Consider the following 11487-nt stretch of genomic DNA (forward strand, 5'->3'; position numbering starts at 1 on the left):
AAGTATGACCACCAATCAACCATTGGGACCTCATGAAATTGAAAATCTAATACAGCAAAGAACAGAGTGAATAGAACAAAGACACAGCCTGTCATCTAGGGGGAAATCTTTGCCAGCTGTACATCTGTCAGAGAATAGATATCTAGGATATAGTAAGAATTACAGAAAAACTCAATAATAAAAAATGAATAACTCTATCAAAATTGTCTATAGAACTGGATTAAGACTTCTCTAGAGAAGAACTCTAAATGTTAAATAAATATGTAAAAATGGTTTTGACGGCTTAGCCATCAGAAAGATGCAAATGAATACAAGTCTGAGATTCCATTTCACTACTGTCAGAATAACTGTCATCGAGAAATCAGCTCTCCAGGCAGGGTCTGAGGACGAGATGTCTCACAGGAAATTTTCTGCTCCCAGACATGGGTCCTTAGGCTGCTTGTCTCAGAAGCACAGCAGCAGACGTTGGAGCAAAGTGAAGAGCTTCCCCAAGGATGACCCTTCCAAGCCGGTCCACCTTACAGCCTTTTCGGGCTACAAGACAGGCATGACCCACATCGTCTGAGAAGTCAATAGGCCAGGATCCAAGGTGAATAAGAAGGAAGTAGTGGAGGTTGTCACCATCGAGACTCCGCCCACGGTGGTTGTAGGCATCACGGGCTATGTGGAAACCCCCTGAGGCCTTCGTACCTTCAAGACAGTTTTTGCTGAGCACATCAGTGATGAGTGCAAAAGGCGCTTCTATAAGAATTGGCACAAATCTAAGAAGGCCTTCACTAAATATTGCAAGAATTGGCAGGATGACATGGGCAAGAAGCAGCTGGACAAGGACTTCAGGAGCATGAAGAAGTACTGTCAGGTCATCCACAGTATTGCCCACACCCAGATGTGCCTGCTTCCTGTTCGCCAGAAGAAGGCCCACTTGATGAACACAGGCACTGTGGCTGAGAAGCTAGACTGGGCCTGGGACAGGCTGGAGCAGCACATACCCGTGAACCGGCGTTTGGCCAGGACGAGGGGATTGATGTCATTGGAGTAACCAAAGGCAAAGGCTACAAAGGGGTCACCAGACTCTGGCACACCAAGAAGCTACCCCGCAAGACCCACCGAGGTCTTTGCAAGGTTGCATGTATTGCAGCCTGGCATCCTGCCTGTGTGGCTTTCTCTGTGGCTCCAGCTGGCAAGAAGGGCTACCATCACCACACTGAGATTAACAAGAAGATCTACAAGATTGGTCAGTGTTACCTTATCAAGGATGGCAAGCTGATCAAGAACAATTCCTCCACTGACTATGACCTGTGTGAAAAGAGCATCAACCCACTAGGTGGTTTTGTCCCTTATGGTGAAGTGATCAATGGCTTTGTCATGCTGAAAGACTGCATAGTAGGAACCAAGAAGCAGGTGCTCACCCACCACAAGTCTTTGCTGGTGCAGACCAAACGGTGGGCTCTGGAGATCAACTTGACGTTTATTGATACCACGTCTAAGTTTGGCCATGGCCATTTCCAGAACATGGAAGAGAAGAAAGCACTCATGGGACCACTCAAGAAAGACTGGATTGCCAAGAAGGAGGGTGCTTAATGTCAGCATAGTCCCCAGATGGTGGGGTCTTAATAAAAGCTTTTCCAGTGGGGAAAAAAAGCAATCAAATGACAATAAATGCTGGAAAGGTTGTGAGTAATGAAGAAAATTCATACATTGTTTATGGGAATATACGCTTATCCAGCCATCATGGAACTTAGTGTGGAGGTTCCTGAGACAGCCAAAGTAGATTTACCATATGGTACAGCTGTGCCTCTCCTTGGTATATAGCCTACAGACTCTACATATTAGTGTAAAGGTCCTTGTTCATCTGTTTATTACTGTTCTATTCACAATGGCTAAGAAGTAGAACCAGCCTAGATGTCCTAGAACTGACAAATTAAAAATTAGAGCGCTTACATTTACATAGTGCAGTTTTATGCAAATGTAAATGATAACATTTGCATGGAAATGGGTAGATCTGGAAGTATACTAGATAAGTATACTAGTATACTAGATAAGGCAACACAGGTTCAAAAAGTTTAATGATGAATGGTGTCTCTCACGTGGGGCTCCTAGCTTCAATTCTTCACATTTACATGTGAGGTAGAATAAAAGTGAGCAGAGTCCAAGAAGCTAGCAAGGGAGAAGGGAAGCCTTAAGAGGAGGATATTAGAAATGTGTAAGAAAGGGTACAAAAAGTTGGAAATGTGTAAGAAAAGGCACAAAATAATTGTGAGTTGAAATGACTGAGTTCAGGAAAGGGGACAGATGAGAGACGGCTAGGAAGGACTGTTAAAAAATTTAAAGATTTTAGTGTTTGAAAATGTTTATTTGCTTATTTGAGAGACAGAGAAAGCGGGTAGGGGGTGAATATGGGCTCACCAGAGCATCTTGCCACCGCGAACAAACTGCAGATGCAAGAACACTTTGCATATCTGATTTCATTTGGGTAATGATGAATCAAATCTTAGCTATCAGGCCTCACAAGCTATCATTCTGGCCCCAATTCAAAGATTTTTTATGAGTAAGCTATATGGTTACCTCCTTCTTGCTTGTAAAGTATTGTATGTGTAAAAAGTAGAGAATTTGGGCAGAAGTTCCTTGTGGCAGTGGATAAACTAGGCCCAAAATCATGTATGGTTATAAGAAAATTTTAGAGCAAGTGAGTGCTCGGTCTGGGAGGCTTCTGGTTCCCAACAAACTGCAGGCTATTGACTGGCATTTGCTTTATCACTGTGACGAGATGGTAATACCCTATTACTGTAGATAGTTAGGCTGAAGGTCCCTAAGAAATCAAGCTGGAGCTGAACTAGAAGTCTTCTCCCTGTTAACTAGCTGCCAGAATGCTGAAAACAATTACCTAGCCTGTTGCTTGGCAAATATCAATACCTACAACTGTACAGCCAGGCTAAAATACCAACTGGTTTAACTGTAACATATTTGCTCTGGTAAAAACAGGTACTCTTGATTGGGTTTGCGGAGCACTCCGTAGGAGGGAACCAATGGCTAAAAATGAAAACCTAGTCAAAAGCATTTGCTAGGGGAGGTCACAAGGCCTTGGGTGGGGAACTACTCCTGTTGACTATCTAAGTGAATATATGATGCTCACTAAACTGCCCTCTAACCACTTGTGCTCATGCCAATATATTAATACTGCTCTCACTTTTTCTTAGAGAAACTTCTGTTGCAAGATGGTGGTGACCACGTAGAAGACTCACAGCTCACTAAGGTATCATAGTGAAATTCCAGTGCAGCACTCAGGGAGACATCTTTACCAAACCCTGCAAGGTTCAGACTCCATTGCAGAAGAGGTGACAGTGAGAATGTAAGAGACTGGGAATGGGGGTGTGCTGTGTAATACAATCTTCCAGACAAAAGTGCTCATGGAATGCATGATCTCAATGTGGCTGACACCTCCTAAAGAAGTCTTGCATAGTAACAGGAGAAATGCTGCATAAAATCTTAAATTACTTGAGGGTCATTTGTAAGTAATTGGCCTCATTTCCTATGTGACTTTCTTCCTACTTAGAAAGATCTTGCCTATTCCTATATTTTACTAGTTTCCTCTAATTCTTTGGTCTTTCTCAAGATTCCTAAACCATCATTCAAAAGTAGAAACAAAAATAGTGTACAAAGTTAAGCACTGCAATAATAACAAATGCAATAAATAATCCTATCAATCTGAAATATTTTGGAAAGATCCAAAAATGTAATTTCATGTAACACTACAAAACAATAGTACCAAAAAGACAATGGCAATGGCACCAGAAATAGTAACTCTGTAGCATAGAAGGCCCACAAAGTTATAGGTACCTGACTTTCCCTAGACCGCAAAAATATAATCTGTAGAGAATACAGCCGATCTCCAAATTATGTTAACAATTCTGAATGGCCACATGTACAAGAAAAAATTTATACCTCTACCTTTAATGATGAAGAAAACAATTGATCAAGGACCTAAAAGGCGTTTCCTTCTTAACAGAAATGTGAAAAATTATATATTTCTATTAGAAGAAAAAAAATCAGTTAATTTTATAATAGATCTTGAACAGAACATGTTATGGTAGAGTTTTCACAACAAATTATTCCAAGTACACACAAAAGAGCCATACATACAAAACGTGAAAGTTACCTCACAAGATTAATTCATCATTGAGATTGAATGGAGAATTCTAAATGGCATCATTGTACCATAACCTGTCTTGACAGATGTGACAACAACATGAAGTGAATGTGAGATAATTTCTTGCACAGATTGTGCTGGGAATCAGTATATTTACATAATGAAGTATACAAGGTTATATCTCACCTTCTATGAAATCAATTGTGAAAAGCATTATTCAACTGATACTTTACCAGTTGTGTTAATAGAAGTTAGCAAAGGGAATGCACTTGTTGAGGGGTCTGTGCACAGAGTAGCAATAGTTCAGGAAATGATTGCAAGATGTGATGAATGAGAATTCACTAAATCCACAAGCTTCTGCATAGCAGAAGTAACAAAGAATAGATCAAAGACCTAGCCTGTATAAGAGGACAACGTATTGGAGCTATAAATCTGACTGCTGATTAGTATCAGGGCATAAAGAATGCAAAATTTAATACTAAAATCAGATAAATCAGTCAATACACAGGAAAGCATTCTGAAAGAAATCTTCCTAAAGAGGAACAAATTACCAATTAGCATATGATCAATCATAAACATATATAGAAATCTGAAAATTTTAAAAGCAACCACATTAATATCTTGTCCACAGTCATGAGCAATTCACTATGTTGTTCTGATTGCAGGGAAATTGGAACGTTTATACATTTGGTGGGGATATAAGCTTTTCTGGATGTCAGGATGAAGGATGTTCCTTTAAGTCTAAAATTAGGACCACCATATGATCCAGCAATACCACTTCCAAAAAATCAATACCAACTTATCTCAGAGAAACTTGAAAATCTATATCCCTGGTATCACATTCATGAAAGTCATAAAATGGAACCATAACAGATGTTCATCCCCACAAGATTAGCAGAAGAAACTGTGGAGTATATGTACAATCAACTTTTGTTCAAGCATCAGAAAGAAATGATTATGCCAGTGACAGTAAAGTGGATGGAAGTGATCATTGCCATATCATGAATCAGAATCTGCAGTATGTTTGTCAACAACCCACAGCCTCTTAGGCTTTATCCATGATAATAATGAAGCAATAATAACAACATGGAAAAACACTTACTGTGACTTAGGAATGATGAGACTACTCTTTCCCTGCAAGGGTTCCACATAAAGTAAGAAAACACATTCAGTTTGTGTATCTTCACCATGACCTCTATGGTGTTTTCTTTTCCACAGGCAGCTGTTGTCCTTTAAATTGCACAAGATGAGAGGATGTTTCAGGAGCAAGAAGACAAAAATCAAAGATAGCATCTTTTCCATGCCTCCCATCTAACAGCATGAACAGAGGTGGAGCACACACAGAGTGACATGCAGATGAATATGTATCACACGTCCTTGTGTGCATATGTGTCTCTTTTTATTACTGTGGTTGACTGATGAAGCCACTGATATCCCTCAACTATTGTCTCTTGTGCTTGTACCACCGTCTCTAGAGTTGTATGCGTCATATTGCCCTGGGGCTCTGCATCTGATGTCCACATCCAGCTGAAAAATGCTAGCTAAAAACATGTTGTGAGGATCATGTTCTGCCTCAGGGGCCATGATGTCATCATGTCTGTGGTAAACACGTCTCAGGTATGAGCTCATGTAATTTTTTTCCCCATCATGAATAAGCAAGCTGTTTGCATGAACATAATTTGAAATCATGTAAGGTGATTTCAGCACAGGATCCAAAATGAGGTGTGAAGGGAAATGGAAATAGAGGGCCCATGCCACTCTGAGCTGGTGAAGAAACGTGTAATATGTTCCCATGGTTTCTGACATAATGCAGTGTCACTAGCAGTCAGGAAAGATCATGTTCTATAACATGCATTCAGTACTCCATATTAGTCACACATGCAAAATCCCCCAAATCTTCATGTGTTTACTATTACGTGGAAAAGATACCATTCAAAATCATCATACTCCAAAATTATGATAAACCCAGTATCATGTGGTTACTCATTAACACTGCAGACACAAATCCTCATATTTTGTCTAGACTCTAATCTACCTCCTTATTATTCAGAATCCAGGATCAGTATCTTGTGATGAATCATTTTTTCACCTATGGCATTGTTTTTCTTTATTGCTAATTCAAGGATAGTAGCTCAAAATCAGTTTTTATTTTGCATGTAAAATTATTATTGCATGTTCAGAAAATACATTCTTTTTGCTGCATGCTAACATGCATATTTCCAATTAGTTTCTATAAGTGTAGTATGTAGTATGTAGATATTCAACATATTGATATTCAACATATTGTTGTGGGCTACTAATAAAACTCTGTAAGTTAGGGTTATTCATTTGTACAGAAGAGTGATAAATTATAGAACTTGAGATGATTTAAGCATCTTTGACCATCACAAATCTATGTTAGCATATTAAAATCTTTAATTAACATCCATGCAGGTTCCAGTCTATGTTGAATTCTCTTGAAGGGTGGCAAGAATAATAAACATACCTACTATAATGAAGAAATTAGATATGGAAACACAAGGAAACCCCCTCTTCAAATACTAAAGAAAACAGAGTATATAGGCTGCGAATGTAGCTTAGTGATAGGCTTATTATTATTATTACTCCTTTTTTAGTTGACATAGAGCTTTTATGTGTATAGTATGTAATATATTAAGTGTATATAATACTAGTTTTATTTTTATAATTTAAGGATGAATAAAGTTGCACTATTCACACTTTTATTAGAATTGATCTGATAATTGACACCAGTACTTATTCTATAAATTGGATATTCTGAATATTTCAAGAAATGTGAGTGTTTCTGTGGTGTGCTATTTAGGAACCTAGGTTATTTTCACAGAAGTAGTTAAAATAGAGTCTTTGGCTCTGGCACAATCATTTTCTCTCTCTCTCTTCTCCCTCTCCCTCTTTCTCTCCCTCAAATAAATAAATAATTAAAAATGAATCAGTTGAGAATAAAAGATGTCGTTAGCTAATGTAAATCAAAATAGTTAGGCAAACATTAAAATGGAAATAGACTCTGAGTGAGTGGTAGTCTGGAAAGTTCCTGAACCAGAGGGGGACGGACATAGTCCTCTGTGTTTATCGATGAGAATACAGGTGGAAATTTAGGGAGCAGTAGTCAATCTGCATTTTCATCCTCAATTTCTGGCCCTGGAAGAAGGGAGCTGGGTCTTTGTGAGCTATGAAATGTTCTGGACAATCCGACAGCTGAAGAGAAGGGTGGACTCCTGGCCCCCATTTCATTCCTTGCTCTTTATCCAGCATGTGTTGATGTATGTTATATGAAAATGTCATTTAAACAATCACAATTAAATTATTACTTTCCAGTGCAACAATATATTTGCTATTTCATTCTACTATTTTAAACTAGGAACAACATAAAAAATATGTATTGATTCTTGGTCCATTTTAAACATCATGATTCTTCAAACAATCCTAAACATTTTAATTTCAAATAATATTAAAGCTATTTGAAATAATGTAATAGTCAAAGGAAGGTAAGACTGCTTACAATGCAGGTGCCCAGACAGAAACTGGCCTTGATATCCATGCCTTCACAGTGCCTACTACTACCTTCACAAAACCCTAAAGGAGGAAATGATGATGGCATAAAAATAATAGAGACACTAACAGAGAGAGGAAGGGGATAAGATGGTGAGTGGATTTGTGGACAGGAAAGTGGGGAAGTGGAGGGAATTATCATGGTTTATTGTCTGTAAGTATGAAAGTTGTCAATAAAAAAATGCCAAAAAATGGGTGGCTGTAGAGATGGTTTAACAGTTAAGGCACTTGCCTTTGCCTGCTAAGCCTAAGGACCCATCTTCAACTTTCCAGATCCCAGGTAGACCAGATACACAGGGGTAAGGCAAATGCAGGATCACACATGTCCAGAGGTTGATGGAAGCATCTAGAGTTCTATGGAAGTGGCTGATACTCTGGTGTGCCAATTCACTCTCTCTCTCTCAAAATAAAAATAAATTTAAAAGAAATAGAAAAGCTTATAAATCCTTGACTAAGTTGATCAAAAGGAAAACAAAGGCTGGGCGTGGTGGTGCACACCTTTAATCCCAGCACTCAGGAGGCAGAGGTAGGAGGATCACTGTGAGCTCGAGGCCACCCTGAGACTACAGAGTGAATTCCAGGTCAGCCTGGGATAGAGTGAGACCCTCCCACAGAAAACCAAAAAAAAAAAAAAAAAAAAAGGAAACAAAGAAGAAGCTAATAAAAGAAAGCTTAGGGTTTAAAAAGGAGATGTTCCTACGAAAACTATGAAATTGGTAGAATTATTAGCATAAATTTCTCTTGGCTATATTACACAAAATTAGAAAAGCCTCAAGAAATGAAAGAATTTTTGGTCTGCTTCAGTGCTGGTGTTCTCTTAATGACCTCTCAAGACTAAGCCAAGAGGATATAAATTATCTAAGGAGAGCAATAACATCCTATGAAATTGGAATATTAATTAAAAGTTTCCAAAACAAAAAAAAAAGTCTGAGCCCACATGTTTTCACTACCAAACTCTGTTAAGCATTTATAGAAGAACAAAACCACTGCTTCTAGAGTTATTTCATAAAATTTTACAGGAAGAAATACTCCCTTATTCTTTTTATGAAGTCCAGTTGCACCAATACCAAAAATAAGACAGAGACATGGGAATGTCTACTCTCCTAATTGCTATTGAACATACCACTTGAAGGCTTAGCTTGAGTGATTTAAAAAAAAGAGAAAGAAATAAAGTGGATACAAATTGGCAAGGAAAAAAATGAAACCAGCCTTATTTGAAAACGACATGATTCTATACTTATTAAGCCAAAATAATTCACCCAAAATTTCCTAGGGCTGATACAAAATCAACATGCAAAAATAAGTAGCCTTTGTATATACCAATGACAAACATATGAACAAAGAAATCACTAAAGTACTCCCATTTACAATGGACACAAATTTAAATATCATGAAATATTCTTACCCAAGGACGTGAAAGATCTATAAAAATAAAATATCAAGCTGGGCATGACAGGTGCATACCTTTAATCACAGTACTTGGGGGCAGGGGTAGGAGGATTGCCATGAGTTCAAGGCCACCCTGAGACTCCATAGTGAATTCCAGGTCAGCCTGGGCTAGAGTGAGACCCTGCCTCAAAAAAAAAAAAAAAAAAAAAAAAAAAAAAAAACCCAGCACAGTACTGGTAAAAAAAAATAAAAGAAAGAAAAAAAGAAAAACCCAAGAAACATAGGTCGATGGGACAGAACAAAAGTTCCACAGATAAGTTCTGGCAAGCACTGCTATGTAATCTTTAAGAAAGTAGCCAGAAGTAAAGATGGAAGAGATGACAGCATTTTCAACAAATGATGCTGTATAAATGGGATAACTACATGTAGGGGAATGAATTTGTTCCCTCTTCTTTCACCCTACTTGAAAATAAACTGCAGATGGTTCAAGAACCTGAATGGAAGTGTTGAAATGGGCTGCTGCTAGGCACCCATGTTGGTGCCCCCTCCCACTTCCCAGCATCATCTGAGTCATTGCTTTGCCCAGCCCTGGGCTGGGAGCACCTGGATAGGAAGGACAGCTGGCACAGAAGTGTGTGGGTAAACCCTTTCAACAGCCAGTCCTGGGCACATTGCCAACAAGACATGTGAGGGCAGGCTAACCTGGAATGGTTCCATGGGATTCCCAGCAAGGCTGTGAGAAGGACCCCTGACACAAGGGTGTAAGGAGCAGAGTCAGGCCACTGCACAGGAAGACCTTTCCTCGGCTGCAGCAAGGCTGTCTCAGCTCTCCATGTGACCCAAGGACTTTCATGATGAGAGATCTTGGGTACTTTCCTCTCTGTATAATTGATAGTCTGGGTAGTGAAGAGGCAGGTGAAAGTGTCCAAATCTTTCTCCAGGACCGTTCAGGGCAATCAAAGACTCAATCTGGGGCAGTTGCACCATCTCAAAGCTAGATGCTGGAATCCAGCCAAACCGAGAAGATCAGCACTGCAGAAGAGCAAGTGGTGTCCTGATGCAGAGGCCAGCCCAGAGCTTAGAGGGCAAACGGGAGAGCGAGCCACACATTGCTAGTGGAATTTCCAGTGTGGTGCTTGGAATGGTGGCAGATTCTGGTTCAGCCTCCTCTTGTTTTACTGTTTATTCCTGTACTTCCATCAGTAGCAGCTAGGATCATTGGCGACCCATCACTCCATGGAGATGTCTGGTTGTGGCTTGGATTCTCCCTATTTCCATTTCCCTATGGGTGGTCCTCTGCTTGTTCTTAGTAAAGTTTTGAATGTCGTTTGGTTTCACAATAGAGCTGACCGGACATTTGTGGTGAGGAGGAGGAGGAAGTCTCATCCATTCCAGTGAGTGAGAAACATAATGGATGACATGTTCTTTAACCTTTTGCTATAGGCTCTATTCCTTAGCCAGGTGAATGTTTGTGAGTCTTTTTCCCATTTTTTTCCTTGGAGCTGGTTATTCTGCTGCACATGTCACTATTTTTATACACTGAACTGCTTTGAGTATCACTGATTGAATAACGGAATTGAAATGTACCAGCAACTATCAAATACAGAAAGGCAGTGACCTTACTGCTTTGGATTGGGCTTGCCATTGGCTTACTTCACAGAATGCAGTCCTCCTACATTACCAATGGCTGCCTCTTCTCTATCTAAGTTCATGTATTCATTGCCAGTGTCAAGGAAGCAAAGACTCCAGGGAAATGATGACTTTTCCAGTGGTGTCCCTCCTCCTTGGTGGTCTTCTTATGCAAAAGATTATTCCGCAACAGTGTATGTGCACTCAGCCCCCAGCAGCTCAATCTCAGTAGACAGGTTCCCTTCACCACATCCATCTCTTGCCAAACTAGATGTTGCTGCAGGCCACTGAGTCCCTATGCTCAAAGGGGATGGGTGGGATTAGATGGAAGCTGTCGCAGCTCTGTTTTCTTTCCCATGCCAGGAAAGAATGCACCCACTGCTAAAGGCCCTAATCACCCCCTCTGCTCTTTGGGGCATAGGAATTGTTATCTCTGATACACAAAGAGTAGATTTTTCACCACAGCAGGATGTGGAGTTTTACCACCACTGTGAATCTGAAAGGTCCACAGCTTTTCCAGCTGTTTCTGGTATTACCCAGGTTATGTGCCTGGACTGATCAGAAACTGTGTAGTCTCCCTGTGCCATTACCATCCCAGCTTTACTTCCTGCCTTGCAGCACCCTTGGAGAGAGAGGAAGTTTAGATGGATCAGAGGAGGGGATACTCAGCAGGCAAGTGGAGGGAATGAATCAGTAGGGTGTAAAGGTTGGCAGGGGCCTGTGTTAGGGAAAAATAGAACAGCAGAGATACATAT

At 39.9% G+C, this 11487-nt stretch overlaps 2 pseudogenes; both read left to right on the top strand.

Annotated features, from left to right (window-relative positions):
• Positions 1 to 391: 391 nt before the first annotated feature.
• LOC101617389 lies at positions 392 to 1581 on the top strand (annotated as a pseudogene).
• An 8376-nt stretch (positions 1582 to 9957) lies between these two features.
• LOC123453545 lies at positions 9958 to 10546 on the top strand (annotated as a pseudogene).
• Positions 10547 to 11487: the final 941 nt, after the last annotated feature.

This window comes from Jaculus jaculus, chromosome 12 (genome assembly GCF_020740685.1).
Source record: "Jaculus jaculus isolate mJacJac1 chromosome 12, mJacJac1.mat.Y.cur, whole genome shotgun sequence".
In the NCBI taxonomy this organism is placed as follows: domain Eukaryota; kingdom Metazoa; phylum Chordata; class Mammalia; order Rodentia; family Dipodidae; genus Jaculus; species Jaculus jaculus.